The 17,967-nt window shown below is 43.5% G+C and overlaps 1 long non-coding RNA gene across 1 annotated transcript; it reads right to left on the bottom strand.

Moving 5' to 3' along the window:
* Positions 1–17,875, bottom strand: LOC124039918. The gene is made up of 3 exons (XR_006839644.1): positions 16,059–17,875; positions 12,120–12,192; positions 1–1,471 (listed from the first exon to the last, which is right to left on the bottom strand). It is a non-coding gene; the product is annotated as an uncharacterized LOC124039918 (long non-coding RNA).
* Positions 17,876–17,967: the final 92 nt, after the last annotated feature.

Raw genomic sequence — 17,967 nt, 5'->3', positions numbered from 1 at the left:
GCAGTTAACCCAGTGTTCCCTGGGTGCTGAAGACGTGGATGTTGATTATGGCAGCCCCCCCAAACCTCTCTGATTCAGAGTGGTTGGGTTAAATGCGGAAGACATTTCAGTTGAATGCATTCAGTGGTACAACTGACTATATATCCCCTTTCCCAGATGCAGTTTGGAACTTGGTACTGAGTGTTTGAGGATGACTTTTACGCGCTTCAGCATTCGGCGGTCCCGTTCTGTGGCCTACCACCGAGCTGTTGTTGCTCCTAGACATTTCCACTTCACAACAACAGCACTTATAGTGGACCAGGGTAGCTCTAGCAGGGCATTTGACAAACTGACATGTTGGTAAGGTCACATCCTATGATGGTGCCACGTTGAATGTCACAGTTCTTCAGTAAGGCCCTTCTACTGCCAATGTCTATAGAGATGTCTATAGAAATGTCTATAGAGATGTCTATAGCATGGCAGTGTGCTTTATTTTATACCCCTGTTGGCAACAGGTGTAGCTGAAATAGCCGAATCCACTAATTTGAAGGGGAGTCCACATACTTTTGTATATATATATATATATATATATATATATATAGTACTAATAGGTTCTCGGTTGATGCTACATCCATTTGGTATTGTCATCGACATACAGTATGCACTGTATCATAGTGTAATAAGTACATATGTTGGTGTCCTGGGATCATTGTTCCAAATTGAATGGAATACATAGAGATTGGTTATCATTCAAGCCTTTAACTCCACAAGTCATGAACTCATGAGGTGGGAGAACAGACATGTCTAAATTCAGTTCTCTGTTCATTTAACCTTTTTAGTTGTTGTTACACATTTTACAAATAAACTTTTGAGGTGGAACCTGTCTTTGTCTTTCATGTACAATAGTTTCTTGTAAAGGTAAGTAACACAAGAGGAAAAAGGCATGTAAAGTTGAGATTCGAGATTCGGTGTGTATTTTCACACTCTGTTCAAACTGTTGATGGATAAGGTCATGACAATAGTTTCCCTACCAACAAATGCTACAGTGTTAGCAGAGATGCTACAAAGTCAGTTAGACCTGCTCCCTCGTGTATATGTGAGTGATAATTCATGGATTCTCCAAGTTACTCAGTAGATCAGCACGGCAGTCGGTTATTTGTTACTGTATGAGATGGTTGAGCGTCGCAACATAACGTCTTCTGGAATGTTGCAGTAGGAGTCCTTTTCTGTGCAATGCTCAGTCAGTTATTGTGATCTGTCGGACAGTCTTCAAAAGGGTGGTCGGAGTTGCCAAGAGGCTGCTTTGGTAACAGCATAAAGATCAACCTAATGTTCATCTTGAGTCCCCTCCGGTATTGCTCGTCACACCAAAGATCCTACTTTTAACTGTCCATCTGTGTCACACGTCTTGGTAAAGTGGCTCCCTCTGATAATTTCTGATTAAGTGACTCAGTATGTCTTCAGCAAAAAGGCCGATGCTAGAAACTTAACACTGCAAAGAGAAGAATAAACAGCTGTTAATGTTGTACACTAAGATCAAATAGGATTACAATTCAGAAAAGTAATGCATTTGGGCAGTAGTATTAGAAATGAGCGTTCTATCAATGCTACGGTGTGTATTTCTGAATATAAAAGGTTAAATAAGGCATTCAACTGTTGCATCTTCAACATAGTATTACAGTGCCTTGCAAAAGCATTCCTTAGATTTCTCCACAAATGGGAATAAAATCATTTAATAAAATAAATAAAAATGGTCAATTTAAACAAAATACTCTGTCAAAAATGGAAGAATAAAGCCATTTATTTTAAAGGAACATTTAAAAAATGATCTACTTCATATTATTGTCCAGCACCATCCCCAGACCAACACGTGAAAATGGTGCGTTTCTATATTTTGCAATGCCTACTCATAATCACATGATGTACTCATCACTGGAAACCCTCATCTTCCTCACTACAAAACATAGAAACGCTTCATTTTCACATATGTTGACCGGTGGCGCTGGAGATGAATATGAAATAGAAACATTTGGAAATTTTCCCTTTAAGAGGAATATTTTTTTTTTTTAAATACAATATTTGTTGCAGAAGTATTCAGACCCTTCAATTAGGCAAGCTTAACCCTTGTGGTGTTCGTGGAACCCATTTTTTTAATGACTTTTTAAATATTTTACTAGGCAAGTCATTTAAGAATAAATCACTTTTTACAACGACGCTGGGCAATTTGTGCACCGCCCTATGGGACTTCCCAGTCAAGGCCGGATGTGACAGGCTGGATTTATAATCTTTACTAAAATAAGAATTAATTATTATTTCAACCTGAGACTCATTGACCTTGGTTCATTTTCAGTGAAGAACATGTACAAGAACACATTTTCATTGAGTGCACCCCCCTACACATCTATATTACATATGTGGTGTTTGGGTCCACTGGACCCGAGGGTAATAAATGTGTGTGTGTGTGTGTGTGTGAAAACAAGTACAAATTCAACAGAAAAAGGTTTGCCGTTTCACTCTGGGCCTGCTGTTTCATCATAGCACCAATAACCTGCCTGTCTCCCTCTTTTCTCACACTCTTTCCCCATTGTTAAGTGTGAAACTACACAATGTCTTGCGGGAACCTCCACAATGTTATTACAATACATCATAAACAATTCAGTTTTGTTCCGACACTCGACCCCAGCCAGGTGCAAATTAGGGGAGGGACACAACAGATAAACAGCTTTGCATGTGTGGCTCCTTACCACAAATCATTATGGCAAAAATATTCTCTGCTCAGAGGGCCTTAGAAATCATTTTTGCAGAGAGAGAAGCTAGTGTGGAAAGTGACTATACATGTGATAAACAGAGAGCAGCCGCAGTGTAAAAAAAAAGGATGGGGGGCAACACAATGCAAATAGTCCTGGTAGCCATTTGATTACCTGTTCAGGAGTCTTATGGCTTGGGGGTAAAAACTGTTGAGAAGCCTTTTTGTCCTAAACTTGGCACTCCGGTACACCTTGCCATGCGGTAGTAGAGAGAACAGTCTATGACTGGGGTGGCTGGGGTCATTGACAATTTTCAGGGCCTTCCTCTGACACCACCTGGTATAGAGGTCCTGGATAGCAGGCAGCTTAGCTCCAGTGATGTATTGGGCCGTACGCACTAGCCTCTGTAGTGCCTTGCGGTCAGAGGCCCGAGCAATTGCCATACCAGGCAGTGATGCAACCAGTCAGGATGCTCTCGATGGTGCAGCTGTAGAACCTTTTGAGGATCTCAGGACCCATGCCAAATCTTTTTAGTTTCCTGGGGGGTGTATAGGCTTTGTTGTGCCCTCTTCATGACTATCTTGGTGTGTTTGGACCATTCTAGTTTGTTGTTGATGTGGACACCAAGCAACTTGAAGCTCTCAACCTGCTCCACTACAGCCCCATCGATGAGAATGGGGGCATGCTCGGTCCTCCTTTTCCTGTAGTCCACAATCATCTCCTTAGTCTTGGTTACGTTGAGGGATAGATTGTTATTCTGGCACCACTTGGCCAGATCTCTGACCTCCTCCCTATAGGCAATCTCGTTGTTGTCGGTGATCAGGCCCACTGTTGTGAGGTCTGCAAACTTGGTGTTGGTGTCGTACCTGGCCATGCAGTCGTGGATGAACAGGGAGTACAGAAGGGGACTGAGCACACACCCCTGGGGAGCTGGGTCTAGGTTTTCTGGGATAATGGTGTTGATCTGGTCCTTTACCAACCTTTCAAAGCACTTCATGGCTACGGACGTGAGTGCTAAGGGTCTGTAGTCATTTAGGCAGGTTGCCTTTGTGTTCTTGGGCACAGGGACTATGGTGGTCTGCTTGAAACATGTTGGTATTACAAACTCAGACAGGGACATGTTGAAAATGTCAGTGAAGTCACCTGCCAGTTGGTCAGCACACGTCCTGGTAATCCGTCTGTCCCTGCAGTCTTGTGTATGTTGACCTGTTTAAAGTTCTTACTCACGTCGGCTACGGAGAGCATGATCACACAGTCGTACGGAACAGCTGATGCTCTCCTGCATGCCTCAGTGTTGCTTGCCTCGAAGCAAGCATAGAAGTGATTTAGTTCGTCTAGAAGGCTTGTGTCACTGGGCAGCTCGAGGCTGTGCTTCCCTTTGTAGTCTGTAATAGTTTGCAAGCCCTGCCACATAAGATGAGCGTCGGAGCTGGTGTAGTATGATTCAGTCTTAGCCCTGTGTTGACGCTTTGCCTGTTTGTGTCATGTTTTGTCTTATATTGTCTTGTCATTTTGCTTTTCCTTCTGTTCGTTTTCCCCCTGCTGGTCTTTTTAGGTTCGTTCCCTTTTTTCTCTCTCCCTCCCTCTCTCTCTTCTCTCTATCGTTCCGTTCCTGCTCCCAGCTGTTCCTATTCCCCTAATCAATCATTTAGTCTTTCCACTCCTGTTCCCTATCTTTTCCCCTGATTAGAGTCCCTATTTCTCCCCTTGTTTTCCGTTTCTGTCCTGTCGGATCCTTGTATATTGTTCACCGTGCTGTGTCTTTGTATCGCCCTGTCATGTCGTGTTTCCCTCAGATGCTGCGTGGTGAGCAGGTGTCTGAGTCTGCTACGGTCAAGTGCCTTCCCGAGGCAACCTACAGTTTATGATCGAGTCTCCAGTCTGTTCTCGTCATTACGAGTGGAATTGTTTTTTATGCTTTATTTACCGCTCCGATTTGTCTAGGAGTATTGCATATTTCCTTTACTGGATTAAAGACTCTGTTTTCGCCAAGTCGCTTTTGGGTCCTCATTCACCTGCATAACAGTTTGATGGTTCGTCACAGGGCATAGCAGGACTTCTTGTAAGCTTCCGGGTTAGAGTCCCGCACCTTGAAAATGGCAGCTCTACCCTTTAGCTCAGTGCGAATGTTGCCTGTAATCCATGGCTTCTGGTTGGGGTATGTACGTACAGTCACTGTGGGGACGATGTCCTCGATGCACTTATTGATAAAGCCAGTGACTGATGTGGTGTAATCCTAAGTGCCGTCGGAAGAACCCCGGAACATGTTCCAGTCTGATAGCAAAACAGTCCTGTAGTTTAGCATCTGCTTCATCTGACCACTTTTTTATACACCGAGTCACGGGTGCTTCCTGCTTAAATATTTGCTTGTAAGCAGGAATCAGGAGGATAGAGTTGTGGTTGGATTTATCAAATAGGGGGAGGGAGCTATGTACATGTCTGTGTGTGGAGTACAGATGATTAAAAAAAAAGAAAATCCCCTCTGGTTGCACATTTAATATGTTGATAGTAGAACTGATTTTAGTTTCCCTGCTTTAAACTCTCCGGCAACTAGGAGTGCCGCCACTGGGTGATTGGTTTCCTGTTTGCTTATTTCCTTATACAGCTGACTGAGTGCGGTCTTAGTGCCAGCATCTGTCTGTGGTGGTGAATAAACACCCACGAAAAGTATAGCTGAGAACTGTCTAGCAAGTACTGTGGCCTGCAATTTTTCATAATACACTCTACTTTAGGCGAGCAAAATCTAGGGACTTCCTTAGATTTCATGCACCAGCTGTTATTTACAAAAATGGCATAGACCACCCCCCCCCCTCGTCTTGCTGTTCTAGGTTGCTGGTGCAGCGTGTATCCCGCTAGCTGAATATCCATGTCGTCATTCAGCCACAATTCCGTGAAACATAGGATATTATACAGTTTGATGTTCGGTTGGTAGGATATTTGTGATCGTACCGACAGCTTTGCACACTCTTGCCATTCTCTCAACCATTTTCATGAGGTAGTTACCTGGAATGCATTTCAATTAACAGGTGTGCCTTGTTAAAAGTTAATTTGTGGAATTTCTTTCCTTCTTAATGCGTTTGAGACAATCAGTTGTGTTGTGACAAGGTAGAGGTGGTATACAAAAATAGTCATATTTTGTAAATGACCAAGTTCATATTATGACCACGTTCTCATGAGGACCGCCACAGGAAAGGAAGACCCAGAGTTACCTCTGCTTCAGAGGATAAATTCATTCGAGTTACCAGCCTCAGAAATTGTAGCCCCAAACAAATGCTTCAGAGTTCAAGTAACACACACAGCAACTGTTCAGAGGAGAGCGCATGAAGCAGGCCTTCATGGTTGAATTGCTGCAAAGAAACCACTAATAAAGGACACCAATAAGAAGAGACTAGCTTGGGCCAAGTAACTCAAGCAATGGACATTAAACTGGTGGAAATCTGTCCTTTGGTCTGATGAGTCCAATGTGAGATTTTTGGTTCCAACAGCCGTGTCTTTGAGAGATGCAATGTGGGTGAAAGGATGATCTCCGCATGTGGTTCCCATGCAAAAAGGACATTATATATACTTCTGGCGCCGACAGAGATGGCCGCCTCACTTCGCGTTCCTAAGAAACTATGAAGTATTTAGTTTTTTTTACGTGTTATTTCTTACATTGGTACCCCAGGTAATCTTAGGTTTCATTACATACAGTCGGGAGGAACTACTGAATATAAGAGCAACGTCAACTCACCATCATTACGACCAGGAATATGACTTTCCCAAAGCGGATTCTGTGTTCTGCCTTCCACCAAGGACAATGGATCGGATCCCAGCTGGCGACGCAAAACAACGACGTCGTAAAAGAGGCAAACGAAGCGGTCTTCTGGTCAGGCTCCGGAGACAGACACATTGCGCGCCACTCCCTAGCATACTACTCGCCAATGTCCAGTCTCTTGTCAACAAGGTTGATGAAATCCGAGCAAGGGTAGCATTCCAGAGAGACATCAGAGACTGTAACGTTCTTTGCTTCACAGAAACATGGCTCACTCGAGAGACGCTAACGGAGTCGGTGCAGCCAGCTGGTTTCTTCAAGAATCGCGCCGACAGAAACAACCATCTTTCTGGTAAGAAGAGGTGCGGGGGGGGGGGGGGGGGTATGCCTTATGATTAACGAGACGTGGTGTGATCATAACAACATACAGGAACTCAAGTCCTTATGTTCACCTTACTTAGAATTCCTCACAATCAAATGTCGACCGCATTATCTACCAAGGGAATTCTCTTTGATTATAATCACAGCCGTATATATTCCCCCCCCCAAGCAGACACATCGATGGCCCTGAACAAACTTTATTTGACTCTATGCAAACTGGAAACCACATATCCTGAGGCTGCATTCATTGTAGCTGGGGATTTTAACAAGGCTAATCTGAAAACAAGACTCCCTAAATTGTATCAACATATCGATTGCGCAACCAGGGCTGGTAAAACCCTAGATCATTGTTATTCTAACTTCCGCGACGCATATAAGGCCCTCCCTCACCCTCCTTTCGGAAAAGCTGACCACGACTCCATTTTGTTGCTCCCAGCCTACATACAGAAACTAAAACAAGAAGCTCCCGCACTCAGGTCTGTTCAACGCTGGTCCGACCAATTTGATTCCACACTTTAAGATTGTTTCGATCACGTGGATTGGGATATGTTCCGCATTGCTTCCAACAACAACATTGACGAATACGCTGATTCGGTGAGCGAGTTCATTAGAAAGTGCGTTGACGATGTCGTACCCATAGCAACGATTAAAACATTCCCAAACCAGAAACCGTGAAACTGAAAGCACGAACCACTGCTTTTAACCAGGGCAAGGTGACCGGAAACATGACCGAATACAAACAGTGTAGCTATTCCCACCGTAAGGCAATCAAACAAGCTAATTGTCAGTATAGAGACAAAGTAGAGTCGCAATTCAAAGAGGTATGTGGCAGGGTCTACAGTCAATCACGGATTACAAAAAGAAAACCAGCCCCGTCGCGACAGACTAAATAACTTTTTCGCCCGCTTTGAGGACAATACAGTGCCACTCACACAGCCCGCTACCAAAACCTGGGGACTCTTCTTCACTGCAGCCGATGTGAGTAAAACATTTAAACGTGTTAACCCTCGCAAGGCTGCAGGCCCAGACGGCATCCCCAGCCGCGTTAGAGCATGCGCAGACCAGCTGGCTGGTGTGTTTACGGACATATTCAATCAATCCTTATCCGTGTCTACCATACCCACATGCTTCAAGAGGGCCACCATTGTCCCTGTTCCCAAGAAAGCTAAGGTAACTGAGCTAAATGACTACCGCCCTGTAGCACTCACTTCCGTCATCATGAAGTGCTTTGGGAGACTGGTCAAGGACCATATCACTTCCACCCTACCTGACACCCTAGACTCACTCCAATTTGTTTACCGCCCAAATAGGTCCACAGAAGACGCAATCGCAACCACACTGCCCTAACCCATCTGGACAAGAGGAATACCTACGTGAGAATGCTGTTCATCGACTACAGCTCAGCATTTAACACCATAGTACCCTCCAAACTCATCACCAAACTCGAGACCCTGGGTCTCGACCCCGCCCTGTGCAACTGGGTACTGGACTTGACTTCCTAACGGGCTGCCCCCAGGTGGTGGAGGTAGGTAGCAACATCTCCACCCCGCTGATCCTCAACACTGTGGCCCCACAAGGGTGCGTTCTGAGCACTCTCGTGTACTCCCTGTTCACCCACGACTGCGTGGCCATGCACGCCTCCAACTCAATCATCAAGTTTGCAGACGACACAACAGTAGTGGGCTTGATTACCAACAACGATGAGATGGCCTACAGGGAGGAGGTGAGGGCCCTCTGAGTGTGGTGTCAGGAAAATAACCTCACACTCAACGTCAACAAAACAAGGGAGATGTTTGTGGACTTCAGGAAACAGCAGAGGGAGCACCCCCCTATCCACATCGACGGGACAGTAGTGGAGAGAGTAGTAAGTTAAGTTCCTCGGCGTACACATCACGGACAAACTGAATTGGTCCACCCACACAGACAGCATGGTGAAGAAGGCACAGCAGCACCTCTTCAACCTCAGGAGGCAGAAGAAATTTAGCTTATCACCAAAAACACTCAAACTTTTACAGATGCAATATCGAGAGCATCCTGTCGGGCTGTATCACCGCCTGGTACGGAAACTGCTCCACCCACAACCGTAAGGCTCTCCAGAGGGTAGTAAGGTCTGCACAACGCATCACCGGAGGCAAACTACCTGCCTACATACCCTACATTAATCATCTCATATGTATATACTGTACTCTATACCATCTACTCCATCTTGCCTATGCCGTTCTGTAACATCACTCATTCATATATCATTATATACATATTCTTTATCCCTTTACACTTGTGTGTATAAGGTAGTCGTTTTTGGAATTGTTTGATTACTCGTTGGTTATTACTGCATTGTCGGAACTAGAAGCACAAGCATTTTGCTACACTCGCATTAACATCTGCTAACCATGTGTATGTGACAAATACATTTGATTTGAGATGGTGTGATGGTGCTTTACTGGTAATTTGTTTTTAACCAGTGTGCACTACTTATGACTAACGATGACAAATATATTGTAGGTTCCTGCATGAGTCATTGACAGTCTATGTTTGCTACTGTGGAAGTATAGAGCCGTATTATCGAGAGGTACACAAAGAGCAGTGCAGTCGGGCAGTGTTCAGACCCATTCCCTTTTAGACTTATTCTAAAATGAATTATTTTCCCTTACCAATCTAGACACAATACACCATGACAGACTTACGTTTATTTTTTTTATTTTTTTTACAAATTCCTAAAATAAACTTAAATACCTAATTTACAGTATTCAGACCCTTTGCTATGAGACTCAAAATTGAGCTCAGGTGCATCCGGTTTCCATTGATAATCTTTGAGCTGTTTCTACAATTTGATTGGAGTACACCAGTACTGGAGTACATCATTTGATTGGACATGAACCGGAAAGGCACACCAGTCTTTTTAAGGTCCCACAGGTGACAGTGCATGTCAGAGCGTTATACCCAAGAAGACTCGAGTAGTAATCCCTGCCCAAGGTGCTTCAAAGTTCTGAGTAAATGGTCTCCATACTTATGCAAATGAGATCTGTTTTTGCCTTGCCATTATGTGGTATTGCGTGTAGTTTGATGAGAAAAGAAACATGATTTAATCAATTTCATTTAAAATGTATTCAATTTTAGAATAAACATAACGAAATGTGGAAAAGGTCAAGGGTCTAAATGCTTCCCGAATACAGTGTATACTTGGGATTTTCTCCTACTGCTAGGTGGAAAACATCTAGCATGCAATGCATACTTCCTTGATGTCTACAATATTCTCTCTGGTATGAAATCTGGTTTCCTCTCAGGTTATGGATGTGTCACTGCAACCTTAAAGGTCCTCAATGATGTCACCATTTCCCTTGATTCTAAGCAAAGTTGTGCTGCTATTTTTATTGACTTGGCCAAAGCTTTTGATACGGTAGACCATTCCATTCTTATGGGCTGGCTAAGCAGTATTGGTGTCTGAGGGGTCTTTGGCCTGGTTTGCTAACTACCCCTCTCAAAGAGTGCAGTGTATAAAGTCAGAAAATCTGCTGTCTCAGCCACTGTCTGTCACCAAGGGGGTACCCTAAGACTCGATCCTAGGCCCCACGCTCTTCTCAATTTACATCAGCATAGCTCAGGCAGTAGGAAGCTCTCCCATTTACATGCAGATTATACAGTCTTATACTCAGCAGGCCCCTCCCCAGATGTTGTGTTAAATGCTCTACAACAAAGCTTTCTTAGTTTCCAACAAGCTTTCTCTACCCATAACCTTGTTCTGAACACCTCCAAAACAAAAGTAATGTGGTTTGGTAAGAAGAAAACCCCTCTCCCCCACATGCACTGTCGAGCCATACTCCCAAGTACTGGTATGAGGTGACTACCTCAAGCTCTAAACCAGAGCTTGAGGTAGTCACCTCATACCAGTACTTGGGAGTATGGCTCGACAGTGCACTGTACTTCTCTCAGCACATATCAAAGCTGCAGGCTAAAGTTAAATCTGGTGGTTTCCTCTATTGTAATCGCTCCTCTCTCACCCCAGCTGCCAAACTAACCCTGATTCAGATGACCATCCTACCCATGCTAGATTACGGAGACGTAATATATAGATCGGCAGGTAAAGGTGCCAAGGGTGCCTCTTTACCATTCGGCCATCAGATTTGCCACCAATGCTCCTTATAAGGACACATCACTGCACTCTATACTCCTCTGTGAACTGGTCATCTCTGTATACCCGTCGCAAGACCCACTGATTGATGCTTATTTATAAGACCCTCTTAGGCCTCATGCCTATTTACATTTTTTATATATCTGAGATATCTACTGCAGCCCTCATCCTCCACATACAACACTCGTTCTGCCAGTCACATTCTGTTAAAGGTCCCCAAAGCACACACAATCCCTGGGTCGCTCGTCTTTTCAGTTCGCTTCAGCTAGCGATTAGAACGAGCTGCAACAATCACACAAACTGGACAGTTATCTCAATCTCTTCATTCAAAGATTCAATCATGGACACTCTTACTGACAGTTGTAGCTGCGTTGTGTGATGTATTGTTGTCTCTACCTTCTTGCCCTTTGTGCTGTTGTCTTTGCCCAATAATGTTTGTACAATGTTTTGTGCTGCTACCATGTGTTGCTGCCTTGCAATGTTGTTATCTTTAGGTCTCTCTATGTAGTGTTGTGTTGTCTACCTTGTCGTGATGTGTGTTTTGTCCTATACTTATGTTTTTTTAAATTTATCTAAGCCCACGTCCCCGCAGGAGGTCTTTTGCCTTTTGGTAGGCCGTCATTGTAAATAACAATTTGTTCTTAAAGGACTTGCCTAGTTAAATAAAATTAAAAAATAAACATGGGAAAGACAAGGAGAGACAAACTTGTCATGATCCTAAAATAAACTGATTGTACATGGAAACACTATATTATGCCATGTCTTTTCAGACCTAAGTTAAAATATCTTTTAGCAAACCCAATTAAGCAGATATTTTTGAAAGACTTCAAAGGATCATTTGAAGTCTTTCAATAATATCTGCTTAATGTGGTCTGCTAATAGATTTCTTTACACTTTACACTTTACACTGAGTCCAAGACTTTGGTAACACCTGTAGAGTGAAAAAAAGTTGGTAGTATGGGTAACACGAGACATATTTACTTGTCAGTTTGACCCTCGTTAGAAGTTGGGTAAACTGACATGGAAAGACATACCTAACGTCAGGTGATTTAAACGGACCCCCACTCTCAGAACAAAGGGTACGGTTAGGCTACAGTATTGTTGCTAGGGTTACTAAAATAACAATACCCACCACTGGTCACCAACCGGCCGATCGCGGTCGACTTGTCCATATCCATGCATTTCTTGTCGATCGCCAAACATTTCTGTAAAAAAACAACGATAAAGCCTTGTGTTCCCATTTTTTTAAATGAGTCTCAAGCTGTTGGTGGTAAGTGCAGGCAATTCAGCTGCCCTGCGCACCGGGTCAGCAAACTGTTGCCATTTCATGTGTCTGAAGGTGCCTTCCTGGTGGGCCTGGAGAGGAATTCAAGTGCAATATGACACTGCTGGCCAATCAGACTGTGCAGATGGCCGAGTCTGCAGTAACGTATCAGGTATCAAAGAAAGCTACAGCAAAATTTATACTGTGAGATTTCAAAACCGTGACTATCAGCGAATACAGCAAATAGCTGCTGGTTTTTTGAGTTCATGTTTCAGTTCTTACTCAGCACTGTCAACACTTTCATAACCCATAAAATGTGCGTTTTTCCTATTTCCACTCAGCGCTATAACAAACGGTGCAGCAGTAATGAATGAGTAGTACTCGAGGACCAGGGTTGGGGGAACACGGATATAGAGGGACTTAAAATGCTACTAAAATAATTTAAGGACTGCATATGCAAAGATCTAAGAAAGCAACCATGGGCTAAGCACACCAGTTTGAGAGCGCAATAGGGAATCCCACTTTGTAACAAAGAAGGGAACACATCGTTAAGCAATTATTATTTCAGCTGAGGCAAATATTTTGGGTTTGTTCACCTCATTTCTAGCCATTTGGTATTCAATTAGATTTTTGGTCAATATGAGATTGAAGAGCAATGCTGCTCAGAGGCATTTTATTATTGGTTCAGGTTCACATGGATGCAATGATATTTCACTAGTATTAAATGTTACACATTTCAGGTTATAGAGAGGGAGGTCAAGGTTCTGTGGTCCTTGAATCACCCTACAGATATCAAAACTTTAAGAAATGTTGAGGGCTGAAGGTTGGGCATATAGAATTGGCACAAATATCGTAACGGGGAAGAACTAACTCCTAGAATGTTCTGGGTGTTATAGCCGTCTCTCAAACAAAACCCTTGTACCGCGATAACAAGAACATTCATTCAGTAAACACTAGGTGGCATCCTAATACCCTCTATGGCTTCCTGTTTAAAACGGCCTCCTTTTTGGTTTTAAAGAGGGATTAAATGTAGGTTTTATACACATTTTTAAAAATCCATCACCAAAGCAGTCAGAGGCTTCCAAGAGAGGAGTTCAACAACTCAAGGCTTGCGTACCTTAAATCAGTGGATCCCAACCTTGGTCCTTGAGCACTCCCAATAGTACACATGTGTATGGACATGCACACCTGATTCAACTTGTCAGCTAAATCATCAAGCCCTCAATGAGCTCAATGAGGTGTGTTTGTCCAGGGCTACAACAAAAATGTTTACTGTTGGGGGTAATCGAGGACCAGGGTTGGGAAACACTGCCTTAGTTAGCAAGTTGTCAGTTAATCGGACTGTCATAGTCCCGAGTCGCACAGTGGTCTAAAGCACTGCATCTCAGTGCAAGAGGTGTCACTACAGTCCCTGGTTTGAATCCAGGCTGTATCACATCCGGCCGTGATTGGGACTCCCATAGGGCGGCGCACAATTGGCTCAGCGTCGTTTGTGTATGGCCGTGGTCGGCCATCATTGTAAATAAGAATTTGTTCTTATCTGACTTGCCTAGTTAAATACAGGTTAAATAAAATAAATACAAATATTGTCTGTCTGGCAGTGTGATGTCAGAGTCAATCAGTGTTTCAGTCACTAGGTGCAGCTTACTGTATTGCTTTTGAACTACTCAGGTCACTACACTACTGACATATAATAATATGACTGAAAATGTTGTTCTAGTCCTGTGACCTCGGAGGCTCTGCTGACCCCACTGACCTTTGACCGTTGAAAGACGGACACTGCTTATCATCGTATTCATCGCATCGCATCCATTATGCACGCATAGCAGGAATATGTACATGTCGTACCATGATAGAAATATCTGAGACTGAACATTTCGGCCATTGCAAAGGGAGATTTATTCAAAGAGCGGTGTGTCTTTTGTTGTCTGTCAGGGTGAATGTCAGCTGGGTAGAGAGGGCACCAGTGACACAAAGAAATAACATAGTAAAAGCCACAGACAACAGCAACACGAACACTCAGATGGCAATAAAACGCTTGATTTGATTCGGAGTAGGACAGAGACACAGTGTAAAGTGTAAGAAGGAATAAGCCAACATACAAATGCGTGAAATGATACAACCTGAAGAGAGTGACAACAACACAGAGCACATTAGACAACAGGTGACCCGTTGTTCCTGATACCCTGCGTTAAATATGGAAAACACAACGTAGATCGTTGTTTCAAAACATGACTTTTGTTACTCTTTGTACATGTATGGACAAATGGTTGGTGTATGTACAGTATATGACCAGTTATTATAAGAATGTCATTGAGTTCATACTTCATATGATGTAATTGTGGCGCATCAGGCAGAGGTTTAGTTAACAATAAAAAAGATCAGGTTATTCTGAATAATAGATTATTCTGATTGGATGATACTCTGAGCAATAGAATGCAATTGGCTTTGATATTCGAATGACAGGTTTACCCAACCTTAGCTCAATAGCTTGGTGATGTTGCTTCCCTACCTATCTGTTGATTCCACTATTCAAACTCACTTACATTCACACAGAATGCAATTCATGGGTGATATTTCAACTCTACCAAACGTACTGTACAAACACAACACAGTGAACACAGTGGGTAATAATTGTGATTTGCAGTCATCTAGTGTATCTGTGACTGTGTTCTGTGTCCAAGTGTGTCCGTGGGTGGTATGTTTGAGTGGCAACTGCCAACAATCAATGTCATGGAGCTGAGAGAACATGAAATGTTTGGCTGACGGATTAAGTAAAAAGTTAAGTTTGCATTGAGGTCCTGATGTAGCAGAGACCCTTCCAGCTTATACCATTCTTCAGCCAAAGGGGAGTCTGGGCCGGCTGACAGTGCTGGTGCCTGTAGTTTAGTGTCAACAGGGATGTTGAGGGTTTGGGAGGAGTGTAAAGGAGAAGTGTTTGATGCAGGTTTGGTGGTGGTGGTTGTAGGTGGTTAAAAATATATTTTTTGCAGCGGTAAAGAAATGGAATGTGGTATTGGATTTCAGAATGAGCACAAGAGTATACATGGGGTAAACAGGGGTAAATAAGGTGTGTTTTGGAGAGGAAATAAAAGGAAGGGGGAAAAGAATGGGGGCCAAAGAGAGAGGGTGGGGGGGAGCATGAAGTGGGAGTCAAAGCCAAAACAAGGAGGCGGAGGGGAGACGAGAGGGAGAGGGAGAGCATGAAACAGAAGTGACGAGAGGTAAATGAATGCACGGTCGACTGTCTGGGTCCAAGATACAGAGATAGAGAGAAACAACGAGAGTGAGAGATGGCGAGGAGACCGAAAGAAATACAAGGACAAAACGGAGGATAACAATTTGAGGCCGTGAAAGGGGGACGGAAAATACAGACAGGAGGAAAGGAAAGGCGGTAGGTACCAAGTGGATGAAAACAAGGACAGTATGGAGGTGAATAAGTGGAAACATAGAGCGGAAGAGTAAAGGTGTTGGTGTAGGTAGGGCGTTGTTGTGTCCTGTCAGAACATAGAGTTCCTCCCTGTCATGCAAACACAGTCATGTCTCTTCCCATGATGCTGTTGGCCGTTGCTTGTGTCCGCCTGTGTGTTCTCTCTAATGAACCACAAATCAGTTCCCATATATGCTGTATTTGATCATGTATACATAATTAGTGTGTATGCATTTGTGTCTTGTGCACCTTCTCTGTTGGCATCTTCTATATAGGGAGTATCTGTATCAGTGCCTGTGCCTTATGGCATCTTATGTGTAGCTCTGTTGACTACGTGGTGTGTGTTTACAGTTCTGTCCGTTGCGGGACCGACATACCTTTCCGCACATTCCCATCTGTGGCACGGAATTCCCTGGTGTTGAGCAGGAAGCAAGCACGGCCCTGCTGGTAGCGTTCCCGTGTTGTTCGGGCGCCCTCTCGCTCCGGACACAGCACCTGGTCAATGGTGAGGCAGTCCTCGTTCGCCAGGACCGCAGTGGCCGCGTCGCCGTTCTGCTTGGACTCTTTTGGAAAAGAAGGGGAGATGGGGAAATAGGGGAGGGAAGAGCAAGGGAGAAGGAGAGAGTAAAGGAGAAGGAAGGAATAGGAGAGTAGGAGTGAGGTATCTGGACAGTAGATGATGAAGGTTGTGATGGTAGACTGAGGCCAAACTGGGCTGTGTTTCCATATCCACACTAGCATACCACTTAGGATGCATGCCCATTACATTGCTTCATTCTACATAGTATGTTAGTATGGGTATTGGAACATAGCCCGATGGGAGCAGTTGCTTACTTGATGATTAAATTGATCCAATCAGAGAGTTTGCTGTTGTGAGCTTAGGGGCTTTGATTGGCTGCTATATCTGAGGTTTTGTTTTGGCACCTTGGCCCACCAAGGTGAAATCATGCAGAAATCATGAAATCATACAGAAATCATGAATCCCCAGTCTTCCATCACTGGAAAAAAAGTGTGTAAGAAAATAGTCAAAGGAATAGGGAGAGGAGGTGTTACTACAAGCTACTGATCACAATTGAATACTGCAGATGAGATACATAATCAGAGACAGATTCAGTAAAATAGCCTCCAACTGGGCCAAATCTAATCCAAAACTATGGTGTCCTACTAAACAAAAACACAATGCAATAGACTATTTTATTAGGACTTAAACATAAATGATCTTTTCACTGTGTGTGATAAAGTAAATGGCATTAGCGAAGAGCAGTCGTTTCAAATGGAGGCTAAATGCACATGATGTTGCTGAGGGGAGGACGGCTCATAATAATGTCTGGAACGGAGCAAATGGAATGGCATCAAACACGGAAACCATGTGTTTGATGTATTTCATACCGTTCCACCCATTCCGCTCCAGCCATTACCATGAGCCCATCCTCCACAATTAAGGTGCCGCCAACCTCCTGTGGCTCAATGAAGTTTAGAGCTCAGGGTCGAGTACCATCTTAAGCTACTGTGTTTTCTAAAACACCCACATATACATTCTACTATGATATGTAATTGATAATTGCCAATGTGTCAAAGTTCATGTCTATCCTGGCTTAGCAAGACAGCATGGTAAACTAAACACTGGACGTAGTGATAGAAATGGTGGTTCGGGGTGTGAGTTGATGCTACAGGGTGGCTGGTGCGTATATGCTCAGACACAGCTGTTAAATCTTCTCCCATGACTTCCTGCTCATAAACTTACTGACAACCTACAACAAAACTCTTATAAAAGAGAGAATGAAAGATAGAGAGAAAGTGGTGGGGTACTATAGGTGCTGATGCAATAAAATACTATAACTGCAGACTCACTGTTGATTTCTCAACAAAATACACAACAGGTGCCATATTGTCGTGTGTGGATATTGGGTTCATAGGTCATACACAATCATGCCAAATTATATAGGAAGTACTGCACATATTACGTACTAAATATTTAAATTCAGTTTTTCTACAATTTTTTGTCTAACATTTAAACCAAACCATTGAACCAAATGTATGTATATTAGGCTGTTGTGAAGAGATCCAAATGAGATTTTTAAGTATTGTGTTTGTTTAATGCAGACAGATGGAGGCCTGTCGGAAAAAGTGGACTCACCAGTTGATCATAAATGACCTATGAGTTCTGATGGGTTAGCTATCTCTCAAGGGCAGATTCAGAATCAGCCCCCCTCTCTCAAAGGCAGAATCAGACACCCCCTCCCATCCCTATCAGAGTCACCCACAAACTGTGAAAATCCCTGTCCC

The sequence above is a fragment of the Oncorhynchus gorbuscha genome, linkage group LG07, assembly GCF_021184085.1.
Source record: "Oncorhynchus gorbuscha isolate QuinsamMale2020 ecotype Even-year linkage group LG07, OgorEven_v1.0, whole genome shotgun sequence".
Lineage (NCBI taxonomy): Eukaryota > Metazoa > Chordata > Actinopteri > Salmoniformes > Salmonidae > Oncorhynchus > Oncorhynchus gorbuscha.
This window is presented reverse-complemented; position numbering and strand designations above follow the sequence as displayed.